The following is a 27,734-nucleotide window of genomic DNA, read 5'->3' as shown; positions in this document are numbered from 1 at the left end:
AAACACAAGACTAGCATTCCTTAGCATGATTTGACTTTTAATGAAATCGGCACATTTAATTGCACCTTAAATTTCTGTGCAGTTGCACTTGCGTCTTCTTAATACTGAACCCATTATTCATAAACAAGAATAAATTACATGTTTCATTTGTACCACTATATGCAATATATGCATTATTAATCGAAAGTAACAATTTGTCTGTATGACAAGAAAAAAACAGAAAATCTTCTATAAAAAGAATTATTTATAATTTAGAAGTATTGTTCAGCAATTACAAACATAGACATTTATGTCATCCACATACATTAAATATACAAATAGACATAATCCTAACATGATCCAAATTCTGTTCCTATTCCTAAAACTGCCATCTGCTTTATTCATTGATTTTTTTGTATATAAAATGTGCACCATAATTGTTTTTATACAGATTACATATAAAAAGGCATGCCATAAGATTTTACAGTGAAAATAAGATCTAATTCCTTCTGCATAAACAACAGCTGGTATGAAACTTTGTTATCACTCCTTCAAACCAAATGTGCAATTGAACCTGCTTTATACTGCTATGTATCCAACAAATAATTCGATGCAAGTTACGTAGATTATAGAGACATGCTTGCAAAAAATAAATAAATAAAATAAATAAATCAATTGTCTTTATGTTGTTCATAGTTCAACATATTAAGCCCTTTTTTGTATGCAGTATATGTATGTTGTTGGCCACTAATAATTAAAGCCAAATGACTAATCTGGTTTATCATTATTCTGTAGGTAGGCATCATAAAATAGATAAACTATGGTCAGCAACAATATTCAGATAGATTTTTAAGGGATATCCAACTGGTATTATGGGTCCCACTGCATGTCAGGAAAGGAATATTGGGTTCATTGTAACATTTTGTATATTTTGAGATGCTTTTCTGCTCACCACAGTTATAAAGGGTGGTTATTTGAGTTGGTATAATCTTCCTGTCAGGTTGAACTAGTCTGGTCATTCTCCTCTAACCTTTCTTACCAACAATGTGTTTCCAGCATGTAATTATTGATTTTTCATCACAATATTTATTGATATCATCATAATATTTATTTATTGACATTTAACCACAATATTTCACAGTATTTCCTAATATAATTTATTTACAATGAATAAAAACAAACTCTAAACTGTATTACGTTCAATTGTGTTCATGTACGCGGGGTCTATGTAGGCACGTACTTTTTTTAAAAGCATGCGATTTGAGCCTGAGCTCTAATTGGATTTTTACAAATCATCCTTGGGGTGGAGCACTGTGCACCCCGAACCGTCCCACTTTTGTTCTTAGCAAATCAGTATTGTTTTTAAATATTTGGGCTCATGTGATTGGACCATTCTTAACAAGTCTTATTAACGGTCAGCAGACTGTTAGTTAATGAATTAAATAGTAATTGACGTGGAAGCCAGCTAAATATGAGAGAAAATTCTGTAAGTTCTTTGCTAAAATACCCCTTCGCGAGGCGATCGGAGAAAGAAAGAAAAAAGTAAACCCTTAACACATACAGTATGAAGTATAAGTTGCATATTAGTGATGGGTCGTTCATGACCGATTCCTTCTTTTTGAACAAATCTTTAACATGACTAAGATGAACGAGTCGTCTCGGAGAATGATTTGTTCATTTTCTATTGGGCGCGCATGCTCAAATCATCACTAAACCTCCCTATGTTATATACAGGAAACAGAAATGAGTAGTTACCTTTGAGTCTTTTCGCTCCTTCTCGTTCGTTCTTTTGTCACGTGACTCCCATGCAGTGCAGTACACAGGAAACAGTATTAAACGATTCGGTGCAATAGATTCAAAAGAACGAACGACTCAGACTGGAAGATATGATGGGTGAGCTACTCATTAGGTTTATTATTCGGCTGCATTGTAATATTTTCATTACTTAAACTATAGCCAAAATTTGTGTATGTAGACGTATTGGGGGTCTATTTATTGAATATTTTATTTTATTTCTGGTCAAAAGAACGAAATGAACTTAATGACTCAAAAAAAGATTTGTTCATTTTGATGAACGAGATTTAAAGTACCGAGTCACTAAAATGATTAAAACGTTCCATCACTATTACAGTGCTACAGCCAGCAGTTAAAACATTGGACTACTGCGGGTTGGGTCTAATTGGATGGCCCATAAACAAGGCTTTAACCTTCAACTACTCATGTATAAATAAAAATATCTAGTGTCACTAATACCAGTACTGGGTTTCGTTCTGATACTGTGCTCATGCACACTTGTATTCATAAACCTGTTCCAAAAAGGCTGCGCTAATACCACTTTACAACAGGGCTAGTCACTCACAAGTTCTATAGCCTATGCTAATTACGCAAGACTCCTTCTCCTATCTCTAGCTATACCAAAGCTAGTGTCAATGTTGACATGTTTTATGAGAGAATGAAGTGAAACTATCTATCTTGGCACAAAAGACACCACCATTAGTAAATTGTAGTTTATCATAAGTAAATAACAATAAGGCTAAGTTGATGTGCTAGCTTGCAGTGCAACCCTCTTTTGCCTAGCTTGCTAACCTAGCTTAGCACTCCAGAGCTTGTAGTGCAGATCTCTTTTCTTTCTTGCTTGCCAACTAGGGTGATTTTGTACTTGACAAAAGTATAAGAATAAAATACAAATATTTAGTACATTTAAGAAACATAGTGGTGGGGGACTATAGTTGATTCATACAAATTGGATAATGAAATTACAGGAATTGATTGTTAATTTGAATGATCACATCTTTAACAGTACAGTATATGTATCTGTCAGTCTGATGTCTCTCATCAGTTTACTACACAAAGACTTAGTCATGTTTCATTCTATACTGTTATGGATGATAATATAAGAGGCATGCAAATCAGAAAAAAATATACTGTAAATTGATCAGCCATAACATTAAAACCACCAAGAGGTGATGTGAATAACTTAAATCTTCTCATTAAAATGACACAATAAGTGGTGAGTAAATTAGTCTTTGATAAGTCTAAAACTCTAAACGAAAAACAGTGAAATTTTATTAATATTTTTTAATAATTGACATAATTTTATTATAGGATCATAGGTGCCTAAGGCTTATTGATGCAAGTAAGCGTTTGTGGTCTGATTCCACAAAAGAGCTACATACTGTAACACATATCGCTGAAAGATTTCATGCTGGCTATGATGACAAGGGGTCAGAACACAATGCATCACAGCTTGCTTGCATATGAGGCTGCTTTGCCACAGACCAGTCAGAGCGCCCATGCTTAACCCTGTCCGACAGAAAGCATGTGCGGGTCATGGTGGACTATCAAGTCCGATCCATGGCGGCCCCACGTCACAAATTACCGGATTCAATGCCGGCACATCTTCAGAGGTCTTGTGGAGTTCATGCCTTGACTGACCAGAGCTGTTATGGCATTAGAAAGGAGATCTCTACAATCCTAAATGGGTTTTAATGTGATGATTATTCAGTTATAAAAATGTATAACTATGGCTGTAGGTGAGGCTTAAAGCACATAAACAGTGTTTAAGCACCTTTTAAATTTCTGAAATAGCATTTACCTACCCATCACTGCCCCGTGTTTGTCTCTACGTAAGTGGCATTAACAGATTCCTAGGACTTCTCCTTAACAGCTCGGGTTATTCATATTGTTTTGCCAGATTAAACCTTAGTATACTCTATACTGTGTTACTTATTCAGCATTGACGTACTGTGTACTGTACTCTTACTGTCTACTGTGGCCAATCACATTGCCACTTTTGCCACCCAGCTGAACAGTTAAAGTTTGACAACATTGATATATGATCGTTGAAGTGTGGAAATTGCAAATCTTTTCCTGCAATAGACCACGAACACCAACTGAGGAAGAAAAAAAACAGCATAAACTGTGTTGTGAATATTCTTTTATATAATTACAGGGCGAGGCAGGGATTATTGTGATTTATGTTTTTTTATAATACTGAACTTTTTCTTACAGAAAAGTCACCGCATGATAGATTGTTTAGTCCATGTGGCTGATGTAAAAAAATCTTTCATACTGTCTTTCAATGTTTTATTTATACACTTATTGGTGATGAATAAATTTGGACATTTATTCCCCTCTTGTCAACAACATGCTTCCTAACAACGAATTTCAGCCTAAATTCATGTTTGTTTGTTCTTTTCTTAAAATTATACATATATATATATATATATATATATATATATATATATATATATATATATATATAAAACCACAAATAGTTAAAATATAATGACCACTGGTCTCAATTTGCCATATGTTCCTGCAGTTCCTTTAATGTTGCATTAAGTCTCTTGGCAGCCTCCATTATTACTTTTTTTTGTCCTTTTGTCGATTGTGTAGAGACATTCTGTCCTTGGTAATGTTACTGTGTCCCTTTTACTCCATTACTCCTGATTCATACCTTTAACAATAAGATCCGAGTACATCCTTTGTCAGCACTTAGCAGACCATAGCTTCAGCAATGAGATTAAAACCAATCCAATATCAATGGAAGGAATTGAAGTCAAACCGGAACTTGTGAGGATATTTCTCAGGAATGAATGCAGAAAAACTTATTGACATTTACAAACTTCAAGCACAGTAAGTTTTAAAGAAGGCTGTACAACTGTGAATGACGATCCTTGCCAAGGTGATTCTTAGCTCACTGTAGTCATTTGACGCATAACTTGTCACCAACTTGCAGAAGAGACACATTTGTCTGTGGGAACTGTACACGCAATCATTTAAACACCACTTGCACGTTAATTATAAACACCCAGCTGGGAGTTACTGCCATATCCATCTCACAGTCTTAACCTGGCTTGTTTGATGATTTGATGATTTCCAAATGTTTGAGTTATCAATAGAGTTCCTGGGAGGCCAGCATCTTGGACTTAAAGCTCGCAGTCTGATCATGCCTCTGGCGTATTGAAAAAAACTTTCTACCTTTAAGGTATCGAAGCACTGGTGAAATAAGTGCATTAGTGTAGCAAGGGTAGTTTACTCTCATAATTGTGTCCTGTTATTCTGCAAAATCAAAACTCTCGGTTTGGCTTGAACATCCCTGGTAGAATACGCTAGAGAACCAGACGATCCTAAACTGGGGTCTATCAGAATAATTTCACTGATAATGACTTTGAACGTGGTCATGACAATAATAATGACTTTTAAACATGAATTTGGATGTGACTGTTTCATTACGGACACAGCTGCATGCCTTGTTGTAAAACGGAGTGCACACTTTTTTATTTTTCCCCTTACTTTATCATCTTCTTTTTTTTTACCTTCTATAAAATGCTTGTGGAATTCACTTTTGTTTGGTAGTTGTATCATATTAAAGATGGAAAAAAAGGAAAAAAAAAACTGGAGATTTATATTGGTTTTATTTTTACCTCACAAAAACATGCATAGTATTTTATATTCTCAGTATGCTGAAAGACAAATGGTGTCCTTGATTCATATTTACTTTTCGTGTAATATGCATCTTTATAATATGTCCACTGCAATGACCAAAAAAAAATAAAGCTGTCACATTATTGTTATTTATTTGCCAGCACTCAACTCAGCCAGGATAAGGGCACGACCATATTTAAATACAATTATTCGACTACTGAGTGCAAAGGTGCCTTTAACTATAATAAACACGCATAAACTCTATTTTGCATGCATTTCCACTCCTTGCATCTATTCACAAGATATTAAAATGTTAAAAGTAGCACTGCATAAAGTTTAAACAGGAAGAACAAAATTAACGATGCAATGATTAAAACCAATCATCTTACCTGGCCTTTGTAAAAGAATAAAGAAAATCATTTAATAACTATAATAACGCACACTTAACAGCGCTCAAAACTCGATGCCCAAAACAATGCTTTCAACCCCACCACCAAACCTTAAAAAGAACAGCTCCTTCACAGAAGCACACTCCTTCTGTTCTCCTCATTCAATATTGGTTAAGGTTGATCACAGCACTCCAGAGGATTACATAAACATTTTGCACTTTTGTGTTCTCGCATCTTTTTCTCAGTAGGTGAGCAGCTCAAGTTCCGTGAGAGTCATAGACATTCCCCTGCTGCTGACGTGAGGATGTTTGCATTTGTATCTCCCATCTTACACAGTAAGACAACCAGGCCACATGGGAAACCCAGCTGAAGCCCGATCTGAGGAGAAGCCAAGTTGCTTTGTGTGGGTAAAGCTTGTTGAGAGCGGAGCAGGGCAAACATTTGAAGTACTGCTTCAAAAAGCCCGCTTGAACATTACGTGGGAGTGCGTGTCCATGCCTTTCTGCATGGGATCAGTGCAATCGCTTCTGCATTTGCTGGGATTTTGAAAATGCCTGAAGACAATGTTTTTGACCTAAATGCTTAAGGTCAGTTTCTAAATTCTTTTAGTGGTATAGAAAAGACCTAAAATTTCAATCCGAATGTGATTTAGATCCTGGACATTACATAATCCAAGAATACGGCTAAGTGTTAAGAATGGTGGCTTTCTGACTGTCCTGAGTTCTTCCAACTAGCAAATATCTTAAACTATATGGCAGGGTTTGACTTTAGTCCATGTTTTTTTTCCTTTTTCTTCTCTCTCACCTATCATCATTTAAATAAAAATAAATTAATTAATAAAGCTACTGTCAACACACGGCAAAAAACATTTTTTTTTATCAGAGTCAACAGACTCGGATATTAAATTTCCAGGTGAAAGTACAGATGTGTTTTAAATTAGACCTTTGTATCTCCCATTAGCAATGAACACGGGGTTAACTAACAACAAATCACTTAATTAATTGTTGACCTTTGTGAAATGGTTCCATATCTTGATTAATGAAAGCTGTAACAGAGCGATTTCAGTTCAGACCAAACAAAAAAGGTATCAGAAAGAGATATAAAAATGCATCTCAATATTTGAGACATGAGGGAACATAATTACCCAGCAAATGTTACCCCATCACTGAGTGATTTGCAGACTGATGTTTACCGTGTTTTCATGTTTGACATCTCAGGAATCGTTTCATATGAGAAAACTTTGCAAAAGACAAGCACATAAACACTCCGTGCCGGATACGTGATCCATTCCGAATCTATTGGAGCGGCAAAGGGCAATTAGTTTAAGCAGTAAGTCCTGGTGATTGACTCGGCCAGTCTAAAAGCTAAAGTCCTTTGCTGTTTTGGCAGTGTGTATTGGGTCATTGTCGTGATGCATGAAGAAGTTTCTCCCAATTAGGATGGATGTATTTCTCAGTAAATTGGCAGACATACTTCAGGTTTCTAATTTTGTAATCTACTACAGGCTTCTAATTTGATTCCGGTACTTTCATAATGAATTGCATCATTAATAAAAATCAGTGAACCCATTTCAGAATCAGCAATGCAACGTTAAGCCATGACACTACGTCTAGCATGCCTGAATGTATGAGTAAATCTTTTGTTGCTCCTTACTTTGTTTTTTTTGTGTGTGTGGCTCATCTCTGTATTTCTGTACAAGTTTCAACCTGGCCTTCCAAATCTTACTGCTGGTGAAATGAATTGTGATACCTTTTCCCCTTCCTTTTGGAGGATGATGGTGATGACAATGACTGACTCTCGGGTGTTAATGAAGGTTTATCTATTATAACAAAGAATATACATTTAGAGATATTAATCTTTAAACAATTAATCTTTATTTCTGATCACTTGAAAATGGGTGGGAGTTAAATAAAAGGTCGTTTTAATACATGTAAATATCAAAAAATAAAATCTAAAATTTGGATCTCTCATCTCATGTTCACCTTTTGTGTGTATAGCAAAGACAATAGTTTTGATATTCCACCACTTTCAGAGGAGGCTATATACAACTTTATACAGAAGTAAATTCAGATTAATCAAAATGTGTTGATTAATTTTCTATGTAACGTAAATAAAAGGTTTATAGCAAGACATTATTTCTAACATGTTATTGCTTTAGTGATTTTAAAAATACATACATCATCAGTCAAATGTTTAGGCACAATTTCTTTATGTCATTTTTTTTTTATGTGTCTGCTACTGCATAACGGCCTATGATTATGCTACTGCATAATACGCCTGCATAACGGCTCTAATCTGAGGTGATGTTTGTTAATTGGTGATTTCTGAGGCTGGTAACTTTAAATGAACTTCTCTGCAGCACAGGCAAGTTTAGATCTTACTTTCCTGGGACGGTCTTCATGAGAGCCAGTTTCATCATTTTGCTTGATGGGTTTTGCAAATGCATTTGACATTACTGTTCTTGCACATTCCCCAACAGCTGGCGTTCTGTTGTTTTTGTTGTTCCTTAAATAACCAATGCCCTATATGTTATGTCATAGTTTAAAAAAAAAATCCCAAACTGTTCTAGAATGTAGAACATACATCCACACTTAGTGTTCATTTATAGGAAAAATCATCTATATACTATAAGGCTATTAAAGGGTTTTAAAAAATGGTTTTCAAAAAGAAAATGCCTATGTCTGTATATGATTTAGCCTCATAACTTTTTCATGTCTTTTTAAAAAAGTGAGTAAAATAGAAAGGTTGAGTCAGGAGCCTTTTTGCAGACATTCCCTAGTAATATATGTAACTATGAATGGTTTAGAAGTATATATCATTCATTAATGGGTTCATACAGTACACACATACACAGTATATCGGATATATTGTTGTAATAAAATTTGTAATACATATCTGTGATATAAGTGAAAAGAAATACACCGACATTGGTGTGGCACATTTGACTCCGCAACAACCTGCTCCATCGTGTTTTATTCCTTAACTATAAAATAAAAAAAAAATTTTAATGGCAAAATGTAAAATGTACAGGACAACGCAAAAAGCTTAAGCCACCCATCATTTCTTTACATTAAATTAAATAACCTTATGTAGATTAAACTAAAGATTTGCAAACAAATGTTTTACTGTGTCTTCAAAACTGCCTAAAGAAACAACTTAAAAACTGGTAGCAGCAACCTCATTTCCCCTCTCGTCTGGTCCAAGCACTCAGCATTCAGCAAGTTAAGTGGGTTTTTATGCTTGAATGATTTATAGCAAATATTCCTTTGAAAGTACTCTGGTGCAGGGACTGGACTAAACATGAGGGCCAAAAAAGTGTTTCACTTTAAAGTTTGGAGAACAATTCCTCAAGACCACATTAAAAAAATATAAGAAAGTCTGTTTTTTAAAGAAATGTGGGGTAGCTCGAGTCTCTTGCACAGTTCTGTGTATAATTACCAGGGCATGGTAAGCTTAATTAATTTAAATAAAAAAGAATATTGGGAGCAATAAGTGTCATACTGTATATATTAGATATAAGATATATTGAAGATTAAAATATATGAATGCAGCATCGACAGAGGCTTAGACATACAGTTGGACAGATGATTGGCGAGATTAACAGGGTAGAGGAGGACGCTTTAAGGTATAAATGATGGAAGTGAAGTTAATCATAAAAATTGTCAAAATACGAGATATATTGCCATAAAAAAAACCTGCAATTATTCCTAAGTCCAGGGTTACATCACACAATTAACCTGCTAAATGAAACCAATAAAAGACATCTGTGATGTGTTGAAATCTTCCTGCCCCTTCATTTCCAGTTGTTCTCTCTAATAATTTCTCTTCCATATTAAATTAAAAGAAAAATAAATAAACAAATAGATAAATCTTAATCAATACATTTAATAAAACTTTAAATTTGGCATGTGTATACATTGTGAATATTTGCGAAGAAATAATTTGGGGGGGGTGTAAGATGAATAAAAGAACACATCAAAATGATTTTTAGAAATTTTGTCTGTCTGTCTGTCTGTCTGTCTGTCTGTGTACGCATCACATAAAAACTACACACCTGTTTTCACAGGTGTATTTGACCAAGCTTGAAAAAATAGACCTTAAAAAAATCATTACATCATTATCTCAAAATTTAACAGATAGCTCTGTACATTTTTTAAAAACGTGCTTATGAGTGTGCAATTAAAATCTACTTAGTAAACGCGATCTCATACCTTCATTCTGCACACTTCACGGTAACACGTAAAAATTTTTTGTTAATTCCAAAATTCAATAAATGGCAAAGTACATTTTTTCAAATGCACTTATGAGAGTGCAATTAAATTACACACGAACGAAGTCGCGGGCACATCTAGTATAGACTATAATTGATACTATATAAAAGAAAAGTATTTTTGTATCGGTACACTCTCCAGAGAATAATACTAAACTGTCCTTTTTTCATCTGACTAAAGATGAAACCGTGAATGATGCATCATGAAAAACTTAAGGTATATTTTAACTGAAAGCATATTTATAGGGTACCTGTAAAAATTATGGTAGTTTTTAGAGGTACACTACATGCACCTTTCTAGGCAGGAAAAAAATCCACACTAAAGATAGAAAATGTGTCTCTAGACTATGATTCCACCCCAGCAAAAAGAGCTCCAAAACATATTTTTTTAAAGTGTGTTGTAGGTTCAATTAAATTTTCTAAAAATTCTACTAAATTATAATATGAGACTTTGTAAAAGGAGTCAATAATAATAATAATAATAATAATAACAATAATAGTCCCACATAAAGACAGGAAACCCTATAGGATATGCGACAAGAATAAAACTTCAGAAAACTGGATGATGGGGAAAATATAACATATTGAGATTCAGATTGAGAAAAGTCAGGGCAAAACATTAAATGCAAAAATATTGTGATAAACATCATAAAAAGATATGTCATTACACAATAACTCCATTAAAGTAGCATTTATTTTTACCAAAAACCACCTGTTTAATGGGTTGCTGGGATAAAATAAAATTTTATATATGTATATCTTTTATATGTTTATATATTTTATACAATGATATCTCTACATTGCCCAGCAAGAGCTCAATCTTTTCACAACTGCTTTCTTTCTGCAGCTGAAAACTGACACAAAAGTGAGTATTATTTGGCTTCTTAAGTTAAAATTCACATTAAAGTCATTATATAATGCACCGATGTCCGTGTACAGTGTACAGTATAATATACACTTGGTATACTATTATGGGCAGCTTGAAAAATCGGACCGTCAACGCGTCTGTATTAGACTGTAACAGCAGGCGTCTGTACGATACGCACAGCTGCTGCACACTCCTCACACTTCTGCTGTTGTGGTGCTGAATGGACAGGGCTGTTTCAGCATTACTGTTGTGAACTACGGGGTGGAGCAGAGGAATGCACGACTGGTTAGCAATAATCACTGCAGCTTCTCTCAGAGGCAAATAGCGAAAAATAAAAAGGCGCCGCGACAACAGGAAAGCGAGTAGCTCCTGTCTACATGCTGATGCTTACACTTTATATTCATTAATTCACAGACGGCGACAACTCCTTCTCTGCTGTGTGCCACGTCTAAGACCTTTCCACCCATTCTCCCGACAGAAGAGTACCCTCACCACGTGCTGTTGCCAGTCTGCACCAACAGCGACTGGCACCGACAGTGACTGGCACCATGCTCCACCTTCACACATCCCTTACTGCCCCCTGCACCTGAAGACAGTCTTCCACCCCTCTCCTTCGCTCCCGTCTCTCCGCTCCACTCGCTTTTATTATAAAAATAAAAGCCTCCCCAAAGACCACTCCAGCCTCTACCCATTTCTGTTTTCTGCCTACCTCTGCAGCAAATTCTTTCCATAAACACAATGAAATGACATATCTATTTTTTTGAGGATATATTGTGCAATACTGATAATACCATAAATAAGAAGCAGGATCTGTTGCTTCTATGGTAGTGATCCTCTCTCACACATATGAAAACAGCAAATGGAATTATTGATTAAGCCACAGTGTCGATAAGAATGAGAATATCGTAAATGAGAATAATCTATTGATTCGGTTTCAACACTGCCACACAGCTGCATGTGTCCGTTTCATGTGTGCTCGTAAGCTAGTTTTCATTGTTCGGCTGCACAATCAGATCAATGACAGAGATCTAAAGGATTTTCAGTGTATGATATCCAGTGACTGTTACTTTGATCAAATTATAGTGCAAGATTTGGAGAAAAAAAAAAAAAGAATTTTACTAGGAGCTCTGCAATTTACATTGGGGTTAGTTTTAGAGATAACACACACAGACACACACACACGCACAAAAAGGCTCTTTCCCTCCATATATAAACAGGTGATGTCAGGATTGATGTCAGATGGCAGTATAATGCAAACTACAATTTCCAGCATGCACAGTCGAGATCACCTGAGCTCTAACAAGGGCACACATGCAGCCCATCTCGACTGAGTATAAGTATACAGTATAGTAAATCTTTCCATTCCAGTGAATTATTTCAAGCCTAGGGTGGCATGGTGGCACAAGGGTTAGCATCGTAGCCTTGCATCTCCAGGGCCTGGGGTTTGATTCCCGCCTCGGGTCTGTGTGCATGGAGTTTGCATGTTCTCCCCGTGCTTGGTGGGGTTCCTTCGGGTTCTCCGTTTTCCCCCCACAGTCCAAAGACATGCAGATTAGGCTAATTTAATATAGGTAGGGTGTATGTAGGGTGTGTTGGTTTGGATGATAATCCAACACAAGCCATTATACAGTACATATACTCCTTACACATTATAACTTAAAGGACAACTAAGAATAATGGGTTATAAGTGTAACAAAAAACAACTTCTGGATCTCCCTCTAGCCCTGAGCACTGCATGACGCAACACAGCGCCTCGAGGCGATACAGCACTTACTTCTATGTTGTCAAGTGTTTATGTGTGTTTTGGTTTTGCCTCATGTCTTGTCTTTGCCTTTGTCTTGTCATTAGTTGTCTCTTTAAGGTGTCATGATCCTGTTTCCCTGTTATCTATTTTTCCCTTGATTGGTTTGGTATAAAAGCCCTCGCGTTTCTTTGTTCTGGTGCAAAGTAAATGCTCGGTGTCTTTCTGCTTGATTTTATCAAGCCTTTGTACTCTGTTATTCCAGACCCGCTCTTAATCTTACATGATACTCATGCTGTATACAATTCTGGTTTGTTTTATATATATACACACACACTGTACATCACCTGACATGTTTTTCTGTTTTATGACCACACTTTTTACAGTGTTTTGGATCACCAAGAATGTTTTGGACATTCTTTAAAAAGGTCAAAGATCATCCGTCAATGGAGGGTGGAGCCGTCAGAGAATGATCAGGTAATAACAAATTGGATAAACCACGATGTTCACTGCCGGGCCAAAAAAAGTCACTATGCATGATGAGTGCATCTCTTTTTGTGCTTCCCTTCTTACCCTGACTTTCCCATCACTGTATATAATCAATCTGGACTCATCAGACCACATGACCTTTTTGAAATGCTTTAAAAATTAATCTTTAAGGTATGCTGCCTACCCTCATGAAGCCTTTTTTTTTTTAACAAGGTATTACGGCTGTACAGCTGTTTAGTCCCAATCCTGTGAGTTCTCATCACATTATGTGTGTATGGAAATGCATAATTATAATAATATAATAAGTAATCATTTAAAATAATAGTTAGCTAGCAATTAATAATTTTTTTAATTATTTTTCTTTTTTTATTTTTGAACAAATGTGCCTTTAACTTTATCTCCATGTTTAAAATTAAATTGTATCTTTTTGGTAAAATTATTACTCTAGACACTATAACCAGGTGAGGAACCATAACTTTACTGAACTTAACTGTTTGAAAAAGCCTAGAAATTTAGATTTTTTTTATGAGTGCTACTCTAATTGAGTATTTAGCCAAATCTGTTAATTATTAAATTCAGGTGATCAATCAGGCTTTTTATTCCCATTGTAGGGCAGTCTTAATGTGTCAGCATACCAAGACGTCTTGGACAATGCTATGCTTTCGACTTTGTGACCACAGTTTGGGGAAGGCCCTTTTCTATTCCAACATGACTGTGCCCAATGCACAAAGCAAAGACTATAACGACATAGTTTGATGAGTTCGGTGTGGATGAACTTGACTGTCCCGCACAGAGCCCTGACCTCAACCCCATTGAGCACCTTTGGGATGAACTGGAACGGAGGTTGCGAGCCAGACCTTCTAATTCCACATCAGTGCCTGACCTCATAAATGCTCTACAGAATGAATGGACACAAATGCACATAGAAACACTCCAAAATCTTGTGGACAGCCTGCCCAGAAGAGTGAAAGCTGTTATAGCTACAAAAGGGAGACCATCTCCATATTGAAGTATATATATTTGGATACAATGACCTTGATTTGCAACCTAAAAATTACAATGATTTTTTAAAATAAATAGATAACAAAAGTAAAAAATATTTTTTTGCAATTTTCAATTTCCACGCACTCCAATAAAAGCTAAGCTGAGGGTTAAAAGAATGAAATATTAAAAGAATAAAACATTAAAAGATCATTTTCTTTAAGAATATTTAAGTGATGCAGTATGTTTAACCTTTATGCGTGTTAGAGCACTAGGTTATTTGTTTTGTTTTTGTTTTTTTAACTATTAATGGAACAAATGATGGTAGAGAAAAGAGACAGAAATAGTAGTAATGGAGGTGTAAAAAAAATATGTAAAAGCCAGCTTAATGTGAATGAATAAATTACTGCTTTAGAGACTAACCCAGACATTTTGTTTAGTTAGTCAGGTGTGAAAGTAATTGTCTAAAATTATTAGCCTAAAGAAGGCTGCTGCAAAGACACAAAAAAAGTGTGTGTGTGTGTGTGTGTGTGTGTGTGCGTGCATGCGCAGAAGAGCGTTTCGCAGACTATTCATCCACACAACCATCCCACAGTGAACTGGCACAGCTCTGTGCTGACAGTGGGCTTCGGATGGCATCAGCACAATAGAGATGAAAATTCTCAAGTGGGCCCTTGTTTTATACTGTACATTTTATAATCACATAAAAGTAAACATGAAACACTAGGCTGTAAGACACACACCCCCTACACTCTTCCTTTTCTTGCAATGGACTGCAAATTGGTACTAGAAAGACTTTATTGCAAGTGTTTAAAAAATTGCAGATGGTAATATAAAAAGAATATATGTATATATATTTTAAGCAGGTCTTAAAAAAAGCTACCTGTATAATAAATAACATTTTCAGTAGGTAATTATTATTAATAATATTAAATGATTTTGAATATTTTTTTCTTATAAATTACTATTATATACAAAAGAATCCATATTATCAACACCTAAATTAGCTACTGAGAATAAATTAAACAGTATCTCCTGATTGTGCTGTTGTGCAAAATATCAGCACAGCTGTGATGCCATTCTAGGCATGAGGGCACAGCACAAGTGCTGACTCTATCACAAGTGTGATATTGTGCCTGCTTTTATACAACAGTTCCACAGATATATCACTTATTTTTTAACAGATTATGACTTGTTTGCTCATTTAACCAGTTTTTGTGCTCTGCCAACACAAATCCTTTTACAACTGGCGGAAATAACTAATAGCAACTGTCGGAACTGACAGAAAAAGCACTGTGTGGCCACAGGGATGAGAGAATAAACCATGGAGGTGAGTCCTGTACATTTAATAAGTTTTTCTTTATATTTCCACTTCCATATATATATATATATATATATATATATATATATATATATATATATATATATATATATATATATATATATATTTTGTTTTGTTTTTTTTTGACATACTGTACAACCCAATGAACAGAGTGCTTTAAAAAAAAAAACTTAGCTCCTATCTAACTGATTGTTGCTTCCGGCCCAAACTCTCCTTTTCCATCATTCATGAATAAGATCCCAGTGTACTTAAGCTTTTCCACTAATGGACAAGGTCTTTGCCTTTGGACTTGAAGCTACTAATGAAATATGAAATGTTTACATATGTGTCAGTGATCCAATTTAGATACTGCCAGGAAAACATCATAATCTGCGAATAACATGGAAATTTACTTAAAGCCTCTTATACAAAACGTCTTGTCATGTCCTGTCACAGACAATCATTTACATATTTGTTCTGGAAATGTTTTTTTATTAGGGAGAAAATGTGCTTATTCTTTATTGCACACTAAAAGTTGTGAGGTTGCAAAGTAAAGTTTTAGTGCAAAACGCATAAACAGGACTTACAGCTTAGCTAGCAAGCTCATTTGCCGTCTATACCACTTTATCCTGTATTCAGGATCGCGGGGGGCCTGGAGCCTATCCCAGAAGGCTTAGGGCACCAGGTGGGGTACACCCTGGACAGGGTGCCAATCCAAGGGCGCACACACACACACACACACACTACGGGCAATTTGGGAATGCCAGTTAGCCTAATCTGCATGTCTTTGGACTGTGGGAGGAAACCCACCAAGCACGGGGAGAAACAGGTAAATCCAGTTTGAGACCTAAGTTTACATGGCCGGGAATCGAACCCAGACCCTGGAGGTGCAAGGCACCAGTGCTAACCACTACACAACCATGTCGCCCAGCTATCAAGCTAATCTTTGCATTTTTGCATACAAGAACTAAGGTCAGATTATAAAGTAAAAAGTAATCTGTAAATAGATTCAAAGATTCAAATATTTAAATAACTTTATTAATCCCAGAGGGGAATTAGTAACTAACCATGTTTTTTGGATCAGTGATGACTGTTAACATGCTGAGCTTGATTTCAAGGAAGATGGACTTGCCCTCAACCTGTACACCAAGTCCATATTCACAACCTCCAAGCTACAAGTCGTAATTCTGACCAAGGCACAGATAAAAGTTTAAGGCTGTCAGTGGATGAAAGTAAATGCCAAAGATAAAAGAGTCTCCGCAGTGCTTGTTTAGTAGCATCACAGTGTCATGCTACTCCATCAGCCTTAAATGTGATCAAATTTGCTAAATAAAATAAATTTTAAAAAAAGTAGTTTGTCTTTGGTTTAATTCTTTGGTGTATCTTTTAAATGTTAAAAATAAATAAATGGGCCAACTGAGTGGTGCAGTGGTACAGTGTTTGCCCTATCATCTGGAGATGCGCTCTTACATTAATCTGTGAGCTCATGCAAGCGGAAGGAGCGTATAGCGCTGTCCTGATGAGATTTGGTTCTGAGAAAATATGTAATAGTCTTCACCCTCCCTGACTGGTTGTAGTAGCCTTAATGTGGAAGTCCTCTAGTAACTTGTGGGAATTAGATACGACTTAATTGTAGAAAAGAGAAAATTGGGGGGGGGGGGAATATAAACCAGTTTATGATTGGAAATTAAGGTGGGATGGCATTAATCCAACCATAAATTCAAGTCCTGGCATCATGAAGCTGTTGTAGTCAAGTTTATATTTCGGATATTCTCCTGGCTTCTGAAATTGAAGCACAGAAGCATAATTCCTTGTTACTTTTGAAAAAAAAAAAGTTTTCAAAGAAAGTTTCAAGCACTTGTGCTTCTTTGATGTATTCCTCCATAACCATTATTGTAGGAAATAATAATGACTGGTTGCTCCAAAGTCTCTGAAAGCTTTAAGACAGAGATGGTGTAAAGTCCAGGATAAATAGTCTGTCACAATGGCTTTTTGTTTCCCGTTCCCTACGAGTGGAGTATTAGCTGTGCCCATTTGCTGCGTTGTGCTTGGGTGGCGACAGACTGCCACACTATTCTACCCAGGTGCCAGACGCAGATTACTGGATATGACAGAATGCATAAACTTTGGGAAACTCATGCCAGGTTACAGCAGACAGCAGGAGCTGCACACTGATCAACTACTCAGACAGCACTCTCAGCTAACAGTGGGCCAGATGGTGGGTTATCTACCCAAAACTTCCAGCTGAGAAGTCTTGACCTATAAATTCTGAGCTTGTGTTTCCTGCCTCTCTTGAACATTTTGTACTGTGATTTTGCCATTAATTCTCTGGTCTGACCTTTTGAGCAGGGTTTGTACTTTGGATGACTTCGCAGAGTTTGTCTACTCCCACAGATTTCTAACCAGATTCTCTCAATCCCCCAAGCATTTTATTCTACAAATTCTGATACAATCAGTGTAGTCCAAACATAAAAACCTGATGGAGAAAACACAGATTTATTCAGATAGGGCAACTTTAGTTAAACCAGCATTGTTTAATAATGTAAGCAGCGTACACTGGAATGTAAAGGTATTATACGGAATGTATGCTTTAATTTCCCACAGCCATAGTTTTAGACTGACCCCTAACCTTGGTCCGGGAATACATTATTCAGGCCTTAGAGAATTCCACAAAAAAAGCAATATTTCAGATTTACACTGCCTCTTGCCTCCATAATCTGATTGAAGTGTCATCACACTGGGCAGTTTACTGGTTAGATTGAATTATTCAATTTCATAATGCATGAGGAAGAAAATAGAAGACATAACAAAATGTGATGAAGGCAAGGCACATGGCTTGAAGAGGACGAAGGAAAAGCACCTGCAGTTTCTAAAGGTTGGGATGTTGGTTTTAATTTCCATTTATTTAACTATACTTTTATTTAATTCTTTTCCTTTTTTTTTGGTATTTTTAATTGTGTAAAATACCCGAAAAAGCTGTGTGTATTATGATATATGATGTGATTGTTCAATATGAATATATATTCAGTTTTTTTCTATAAAAAATTAATCTGTGTGTAATCATTTCAATTTTATTTTATTACTTGTATATATTGTAAATTTTACATTTTACATCTAGACTTTTCTATATTTTCTATATTTGTATAATTGTTATATTCTTATTTCATATTTTATATATTTATTATTAGAATACTTAATTTTCTTTTTTATAATCTATTTTTCACATTTTCTGATTCTGATGAGAAGCTTCTATCTTCGAATTGCAGCACAGTTTACCTTTTCGCATTGAGCAACGAAAATTCTCCTCAGGGTACGAATCAGCAAACTTCCACATTGACAGTGTGTGATAATTAACTGCCATTGCAACCTTTAGTAGTTTGATGCTGTTGATGATCACCTGCTAGGCAAAAATAGCACATTTCATTTTAACATTTTCACACCCGCAAGGTAGTGTTTTTGTTTTTGCACCCACAAGCTTTTTGACAGTTGGACAGAGCCAAAGAACCCAGAGGAAACCCATATAGACAATGGGAAAACATAAAAAACACATATACAGTATATGTAAGTTTTGCTCAGGGTTTCTGTGAGACTACCATTGTTGGGGGACGTTACTTTTTTTAAAACTTTTTTTAACTAATTACATTACTAAATTACTGTCTTTTAAGTACTTTAGAAGATACAGGAATAACAGAGAGGGGGACGGGTTATCGGGGACGGGGCTTGTAGGACGACTTTCACACACAATAACGGATTGGGAATGACTGCTGTCTGGTTTACGGATTACATAAATTGTCTGAATAACAGATTTAAATTTTTAAAAAAGTACCTAAATACCTGAGTACTTAAATGGCCGACCTAACGCTTTAGATTACTCGTTACATCAAAAAGTAATCCAAGTACTGTAACACCCAACACTGGAGACTACACATCCACCCACTGTGGAAAAACGTAATTTACCAGAAAGTGTATCTTTGTTACATGATTAAAGTTAAATGATCCAAACTTATTTATTTACTTACTTTTATTGGACTTTTATTTTTAATGAATACCTTAGCAAAGATACAGTATAGTCAAGCATTTGGACAAGTAATCAATTTTTATATTTTTGCCCTTGTATACCCCCACAACTGATATTAAAATAAAGTAATCATGATATAATAAATAAGTGTAGACTTTTAGCATTAATTCAAGAGATTTAATAAAACTACAGCATCAACCAATTAACTATTATAGCCATTTTTTTTTACAACGTCCATTTATTTTCACAGGCTGAAAAGTAATTTGAGAAACTAAGATAATTACATATATTACAATAATTTTCAGTGACTGTCTGAAGTCTGGAACTTATGGACATTACCAAACTACTAAAGTTTCCTTTCTGTGAACGCTTCGCTGGGATTTACTGCAGCTCCCTTCATTTGGCTGCTTGCATATTGCGTTCATCTACCTTTAATGTCTTGCTCAGTCAGGGTATGACCAGGTGGCTGACGTGGCCCTTTAAGAAAATTACATTTCTCTTGTTTTCGGATTAGTCAGTTTCGCAATAGTTGAGTAAATCTGAGCAAAAGGCATACAGTATCTCTATACATATCAGAATTCATCCTCCTACTTATAAGCACTGACCACATCATTAAACACCAGTGACTCTGTTCCACTGGAGGACATACTGTACTATACAGTATGTGCCCATGCCTTAATACTGCTTCCACCATATTTGACAGATGATGTGTTGGGAAATCAGCCTTTCCTTTCGCACTTTCATTTCTTTCACCTATTCTGGTAGATGTTAAACTTAGTAGAACTCTATTCTTTGTGCCTTTCTAGATATTAAACTTTGAAATTAATATGCCTAACTCCACCAGGGTGATCTTGACATGGCTAGATGTTGTGAAGGCTTTTTTAAATGCTTAAGGACCTGATTGTACATTTATCAAATCTGGTTGATTGCATAACCTAAAAGACAGAAGACAACAGTGAAAAACCCATACTTTAGGGTCAACCAGCAACTAAATTCAACAAATAGGTCCATTTAAACACACAAGCAATTCCCAATAATACTACAATAAAATAAAAAAAGAAGCAATATAAAAGGTAAAGGCCAGTGGTGGAAAAGTGAGGTGATATCCTAGAAACTGCATGAAAGGGAAAATTCACTTTGAGCATGTGTAGACCATAAAGAGAACCATGTTATGCACCTTGAATTGGCCTGGGTCGCCTGGTTTAGTGAAGTTGTTGCAACAAAATGTCCATGGAGAAAACATCAGAAGGTTGGTATTCCAGATTAGCAGATGCTTTAAATGCTATACAGAGTATGGGAGACAGACAAGAAGAGGGCATCTGATGCAGAATCTGATGCTTGTTGTGATGTGCTCATACAGTAGTACTTATGTTCATCATTATCATTATCATCTCATGTTAAAATAATACCAAGAGATCGTGCTAGATGGACTGCGAAGGTGTTCAGAGTAACTGACAGGACCAGTACAGGGCAGTTTGTCACCACTAGGCATATCAGTTTATCTTTTGTCAAGGTTCAGTGACAGATGCAGGCTCTTCATCCAGGAAGTGATGTTACAATGGCAGTCAGATATCTTCTGAGATGGATGGAGGAAAACTAATGCTGCAGGTCGTTGGTGTAGCTGTGATAAGAGAAGGTACAGTATAAGACATGATGCATAAAGAGAGCTCTCCGGTATTCAGACAACTGTCTGGGCTCTTTTCTCATGCTGCACAGGTGTCAGGTTGTGGCTCTTGGGTTAAACAGTTATTTAGCAGCCTGCTGCCTCCGCCCATGGTCCTAGATTTAACCTTGCTCCATTTCCACCATCTGGGGTACTTGCTTCATTACCACTCACCATGAGCATCGGCTTCATTTTCAGCCAGGCCAAGCACCTGCTCATGTTCCCATGGTTTTTACTGCTGGACCCATGGTAGTATGTTGGTCACAGATTCTGCCCTTGTCCCAGATCTATGCCCTACTCCTCTTAGATTACTGTCTCCGTCGGGCTTCGGATTATGTCACATTCTGCTGCATGGAGGATCTGATCCACCAAACTGTCCAAAAATGACTGTTGGTTTCAATAGCACAACATTTAAAAAAAAAAAAAATCAATACAGGATAAAAACTAGCATACAATTTGAAGAGTGATACAGACGTTACTATGTTTCCTCTCTTTGTGTGTGGCTTGGGGCCAACCACACACACCCCCGTACACTCCCACACACACACACCCACGCACGCATTCACACCAGCACCCACGCAACCACCCCCCCAGACACACACACCTGGCGAATGTCAGTAAAACATGTGCAATTACATTTTATTCACAGTTAATTTGCGTTTTTGTTTTTAATAGCAAGCTTTCTTCTTTTTGCAACTTTACTGAGGCATAAATCATGCATGTCATTTGGATGTTTGCATGCTACGTGAATTGAGTGCGTAGTATTTTTAATGTTTAAAAAAAAAAAGTTTCTTTGAAGCTCAAAGACTGCTACAGGATTTACAGATTAAATTACATGCTGGCAAAAAGTGACAGGACTTGCAAAGGCAAATGAAAGTTAGATGAGTAATGGGTGTTTGGGTTATTTGCCACATATTCCACAGGCTTTAATTCCATCCAGACACATTGAAGAAAGATATTATTTTATCCCAGTTACAGAATTAAAAGAAACTTTAAAGATAATAATTAAGTCATGTTACCCGTGGACTTTACATTTCCATAGAGTCTTAACCATTAATGAGTTAATGTTCTCCCCGTGCTTTGTGGCTTTCCCTGTGGGTACTCCGGGCTTCTCCCACAGTCCAAAGACATGAAGATTAGGCTAAATGGCGCTCGTAAATTGCCCATAGTGTATGTGTGTGTGCCCTGTGATGGGCTGGCACCCAGTCCAGAGTGTACCCCGCCTCGTGCCCTAATTCACCTGGGATAGGCTTCAGGCCCCTCATGACTATGGATACAGGATAAAGCGGTACAGACGATGAGTGAGTGAGTGCACAGATCATATGTTTTTCCGATCAAATCTGAGTCACTTTCATATGTGGTCATAGATCCGATACCTGTTTATGCAACCTGAATGAGAATGGTCAGAAATCGGAATTCTCTTTTTTGCATGTGTATGCCATTGATTTTCATCAGGTAGCACCGGCAGCAAGAAGATTTTATAGCAGTGCTAACAACAGATGTTTAAACTGATAAAAAAAGGCTCTGGAGCTCACCAATTACAACAAACTAAGTTCTTGACATCCTGCAGGACAAAATCCTAAGCATATATATATATATATATATATTTTTGCTAAAATCACATCTATTGGTTAAATTTAATGAGGGGTCACACAAATGTAATGCTTGAACCCAGATGGTGTGAGCAAAGACGTAATGATCTGCACATGCGTGCCGTCTCAGAGGACAGACGTGTCCACATTATGTGGCTTTTATGTGAACATAGCTTATGTTTGTTTTCTTATTTTATCTTTCTCTCAGTAGAGTTACTAATATTTTTTTTTATAATGTTGATGAAACAATGTTAGTAAGCTCAGTTTCGACTTTCAGTTTGACTTTGCCCTTGTCAACTGGTCTGCTTTTGATCTGCCATCTAAAATGCATATTAACCTTGTCTTTTAGAAAACCCACACTCCACCAACTTTGTTTTATTACCATTTGTTACCTCTGTCTCAAGAGAGAGAGAGAGAGAGAGAGAGAGAGAGAGAGACAGATGAACATAGCTTTTAAGAAAACAAAGCAGGTCAATAACAAGGCATAACACACTGTCACACAGTTTTCATAATATTTACAGTGGAAACAAAGAATATGAAAAATGTTATATGAAAAAATATGAAAAATGTGGCATTTTCTATAATAAAATGCCATAAAATTAGAACCATCTGCTTAATATTGTGTAGGTCCTCTTTGTGCTGCCAAAACAGCTCTGACACATCGAGGGATGGACTGATAGAAAACATCGTTTATCAGACCAGGCCACCTTCTTCCTTTGCTTCATGGTCCAGTTGTGATGCTTATGTGTCCAATGTAGGCAGTTTCAGAGGTGGACAGCGGTCTGCATGAACAAACTGACCGGCCCGCAACTATGCATCCCCAAACACAGCAAGCTACACCGTGCATTCTGATGACTTTCTGTAAGAGCCAACATTAACTTTTCCAGCCATTTTTAATAAAGTAGTTCTGTAGAGAGCTTAAAATGGGTTTCCATGGCTGAGCAGCCGCATTCAAGCCTTACATCACCAGGTGCAATCCAAACTATCCCACCAGTGGACTCTGGAGCAGTGGAGACATGTCCTCTGCGGTAACGAATCACCCTTCTTTGTCTGGGAATTTGATGGACGAGTCTGGGTTTAGCTGTTGCCAGGAAAATGGTACTTGTCTGACTGCTTTGTGCCAAGTGTAAAGTTTGGTTGGGGGTGGGGTGGCGAGGGTGGAGGGATCATGACTACTTGAATACTTTTAGCAATATAGTGTATATGAGCACCCCTTGGGTACCCATGATCTTTATCAGTTTACCAGGTACTTTTCCTTGAACCATTTTTAATAGTAACTAACCACAGCATATCAGAAACACCTGACAAGACCTCCCATTTTGGACAAGCTCTGAACCCGTGCCAATCTCGCCACCATGATCTGTAATTTTGTCCCAGTTGCTCTTTTCCACACACTTGCCCATTTGTCTTGCCTCCTTCAAATCAATGTTGAAAATTGACTGTTTACATGCTCCTTAATATATCCCACAGCATGACATTGTAACAAAGTAATCAATGTTCTACTAGAGCCCTATGCTTACATTGAATGTATTCTTCTAAAAAAAATAGTTCCCCTTCAAGGTAGCTCAAGCACACAACTTCTAAACTTTCTACAACAAAACTTGCCACCTTATTATCCGCGCGATGTGCCGTTATCACACACAGCCAGGTAACCCCGCTGTGATCATGGGAAGCCATTTGGGTCAAACTTAGTCACATGATTAATTTGCCATAAAAAGTAATGCTTTAAAATGTAATCACATATGTTAAAATGTAATATTGACAGCACTAGTTCTAATATAATTTCTGATCTGTGAATTTATCCGTCATTTTGATTGGCAAGTTAAAAAAAAAAAAAACACATTTTATCATGGTAAAACAGGATGTTCACAATAGGAGTGTCTGGATGGGAGCTTTGATGGCCAGCCTTACTGTTTAGTGCTGCCAGCAATTTTAGCTGAACAGCCACTCCAATGAAAACAACATTAGCAAATAATAAGACACCAACAGGATACAATGAGTGTCAGTGTTAGATCTCTGCATCTGTTCAATCTTCAAATCACTTGACCTCAGTAATCACAGTGTTTGCTGAAAAAGGAAAAAATCTCTTGTTGGAGAGGTTGCTAAAATCTGAAGAAACATGAGTGCTTATTTAGTTATTACGCATTAGGTCTCTTTATACACCTATAAGAAAATGACTGTGCTGACTGGCATGTTGATAAATGGTGAGCAGGCCCACTTGACTTTGATTTAGGAAAAAAATGACAGGAAGTAAAGGTTTTAAATGAAAGTTCATTATTGTGGCTTCAAACACAAAGACTGCGTTTTACATGCCTAAATGCCTGAATAAGGAGTTTTGGTGGCTCTGTTATCCTGATGGGGGTGATGTATTCCAACACGCGACACACCCGCCCACGGTCCATAAGGGCTCACTGAATGGCTTAATGAGTATAAAAATAATGTAAAATATATTCCACGACCTTTACACTGACCAGATATGAATCCAGCTAACACCTTTGGGAGATTTTGAAAAAACAGTGCTTAGCACCACAATCCTTGGTGTGTTCTCGAGTAAAGTTCCAGAAGCTTTGATCAGCATAAAAGAGAAAGTGATGATGAACAAATGAATTAATAAACAAACAAACAAACAAACAAACAAACACATGAACAAAATGCACCGAAATGAAAAAAATATATTTGAAGCGGCATTAAAAAAAAGTATTCCACTAAAAAACACACACATACATATATATATATATATATATATATATATATATATATATATATATTACAGCCCTATATTATACATTATTTGTTTTTCCGTCAATTATTATTATTTTAAAAAACATATCAATACAATCAGCAAAACAATTTACCATTACAATATCCCATTATAATATCTTTGAAATATTTACAGTATCTGATATTCCCATATCAGAAAGCAAAACTGTGTGAAGTACAACCTCTACCTTCTGTGCCACTCTGCTGCACAAAACGAGCGCAGTGTAAAAAAGCATTTTCTGGGTCTGTTGAGTGACGGCTTCGTGTCTGCAGGCCTTTTGGCTGATCAAAGTTAAAATAGGGTCAAGTTGAATTAAAAAGCAGATAATTTAATTTCTCGGATGTAAGAGTAGGCTTCTGCCTTTATCTGCTCCCATGCTGGTTTTTTGTGATATGCACCATTGGAGTGAGAAAAGTATTTTAAAAAAAAGTATTTAAAAAAAAAGATATATATATCAGCCCAAAATTCTTTAAATGTTTCAATGTCTGAAAGTTATCCAATGTCTGCTCTTTTTAATTCTTTTTGAGGCACTTACTCAGTGCTGTGTAAAACTCCTTTGGTAGCAATTACTACTATATGTAAGCCATCACAAGCATTGCATACCTAGATTTGCACCATATCTTCTAGGCTCCCTGGCAGATCCTCTCAAGCTTAGTCAAACCTGATGGGTAGCATCTGTGAACTGCCATATTAAGGTTTATGCGATTCGGGCTTGCCCTGAAGCCACTTCAGCATCATCTTGTCTGTGTGCTTTGAGCAATGTATTAGGCAGCTTACGAGCAGTATTTTTATTTATCTATCCATTTTATTTCTTTTTTGCCAGAGATAATGCTAGGAGTTAAGCCCAATGAGTAAAAATATTCTCATCTTTTTTTTTTTTAACTTTTTATTTAGAAGTGGCCTCTGCCTAATCAATAGAGGCCAGAATGATGGACTATACTTTTAAATGGTTGTATACTGTACTGTATATTATACAAATATATTAATAGTCCACCTGCTTATATAATTTTAGATTAGTTCTTATAATTTACTTTATAGGTGACCCAATAAGCCCTGGGATATAGGGATATTGTGATTGCATAAGGATTTCAGCAGATTTAGTAAAAAAGACAAACACAGGTTTTATGCCAAAAATATCAACCTCAAATGCGGCTCAGAACCAAAAGCCTGGGGCATTTTAAGCAGGTCCTGAGGATGGACCGTGTTCTTCAAAAGACATTAGAAGTTAGGTAGTGAGTGTATTGTTGTATTGGGAAGAACTGTGGCAGAAGTACAGTATGTGTTTCTCTGCCTGAAGCAGACTTGCAATGCAGCAAACCAGTGTGTAGTTGACAATGTGTAGGTTACTGGTTTATGATGCAGTGTCTGTATTGTCAGAAGTTATTATTTTATAATTATAATTAGTCAGTAGTTATAATTTCAGAATTATATTTTAACTTTAAAAAGTGAATTTTGATCTGACCGTTCTCATTTAAGTTTCATAACCATGTATTGGAAATGTATCCAATCTGTGATGGCATAGGAAAGTGACTCAGATTTGATTGGAAAAACATCTGAACTGTGCATTCACACAGAAAAACAACACATTATTATAATAATTAAATTTTATATATATATTCTTCTTATTCTTTTGCATGTTTGTCACACTTAAATGTTTCTGCTCATCAAAAACCATTAACTATTAGTCAAAGATAACATAATTGAACACAAAATGCAGTTTTTAAATGAAGGTTTACGTTATTAAGGGAGAAAGAAACTCCAAATCTACATGGCCCTGTGTGAAAAAGTGATTGCCCCCTTGTTAAAAAATAACTTGTGGTAATAAACTGTGATTTATCACACCTGAGTTCAATTTCTGTAGTCACCCCCAGGCCTGATTACTGCCACACCTGTTTCAATCAAGAAATCACTTAAATAGGAGCTACCTGACACAGAGAAGTAGACCAAAAGCACCTCAAAAGCTAGACATCATGCCAAGATCCAAAGAAATTCAGGAACAAATGAGAACAAAAGTAATTGAGATCTATCAGTCTGGTAAAGGTTATAAAGCCATTTCTAAAGCTTTGGGACTCCAGCGAACCACAGTGAGAGCCATTATCCACAAATGGCAAAAACATGGAACAGTGGTGAACCTTCCGAGGAGTGGCCGGCCGACCAAAATTACCCCAAGAGCGCAGAGACAACTCATCCGAGAGGCCACAAAAGACCCCCGGACAACATCTAAAGAACTGC

This window comes from Clarias gariepinus, chromosome 11 (genome assembly GCF_024256425.1).
Source record: "Clarias gariepinus isolate MV-2021 ecotype Netherlands chromosome 11, CGAR_prim_01v2, whole genome shotgun sequence".
NCBI lineage: Eukaryota > Metazoa > Chordata > Actinopteri > Siluriformes > Clariidae > Clarias > Clarias gariepinus.
The sequence above is the reverse complement of the archived record's forward strand: the minus strand, read 5'-3'. Positions refer to the sequence as shown.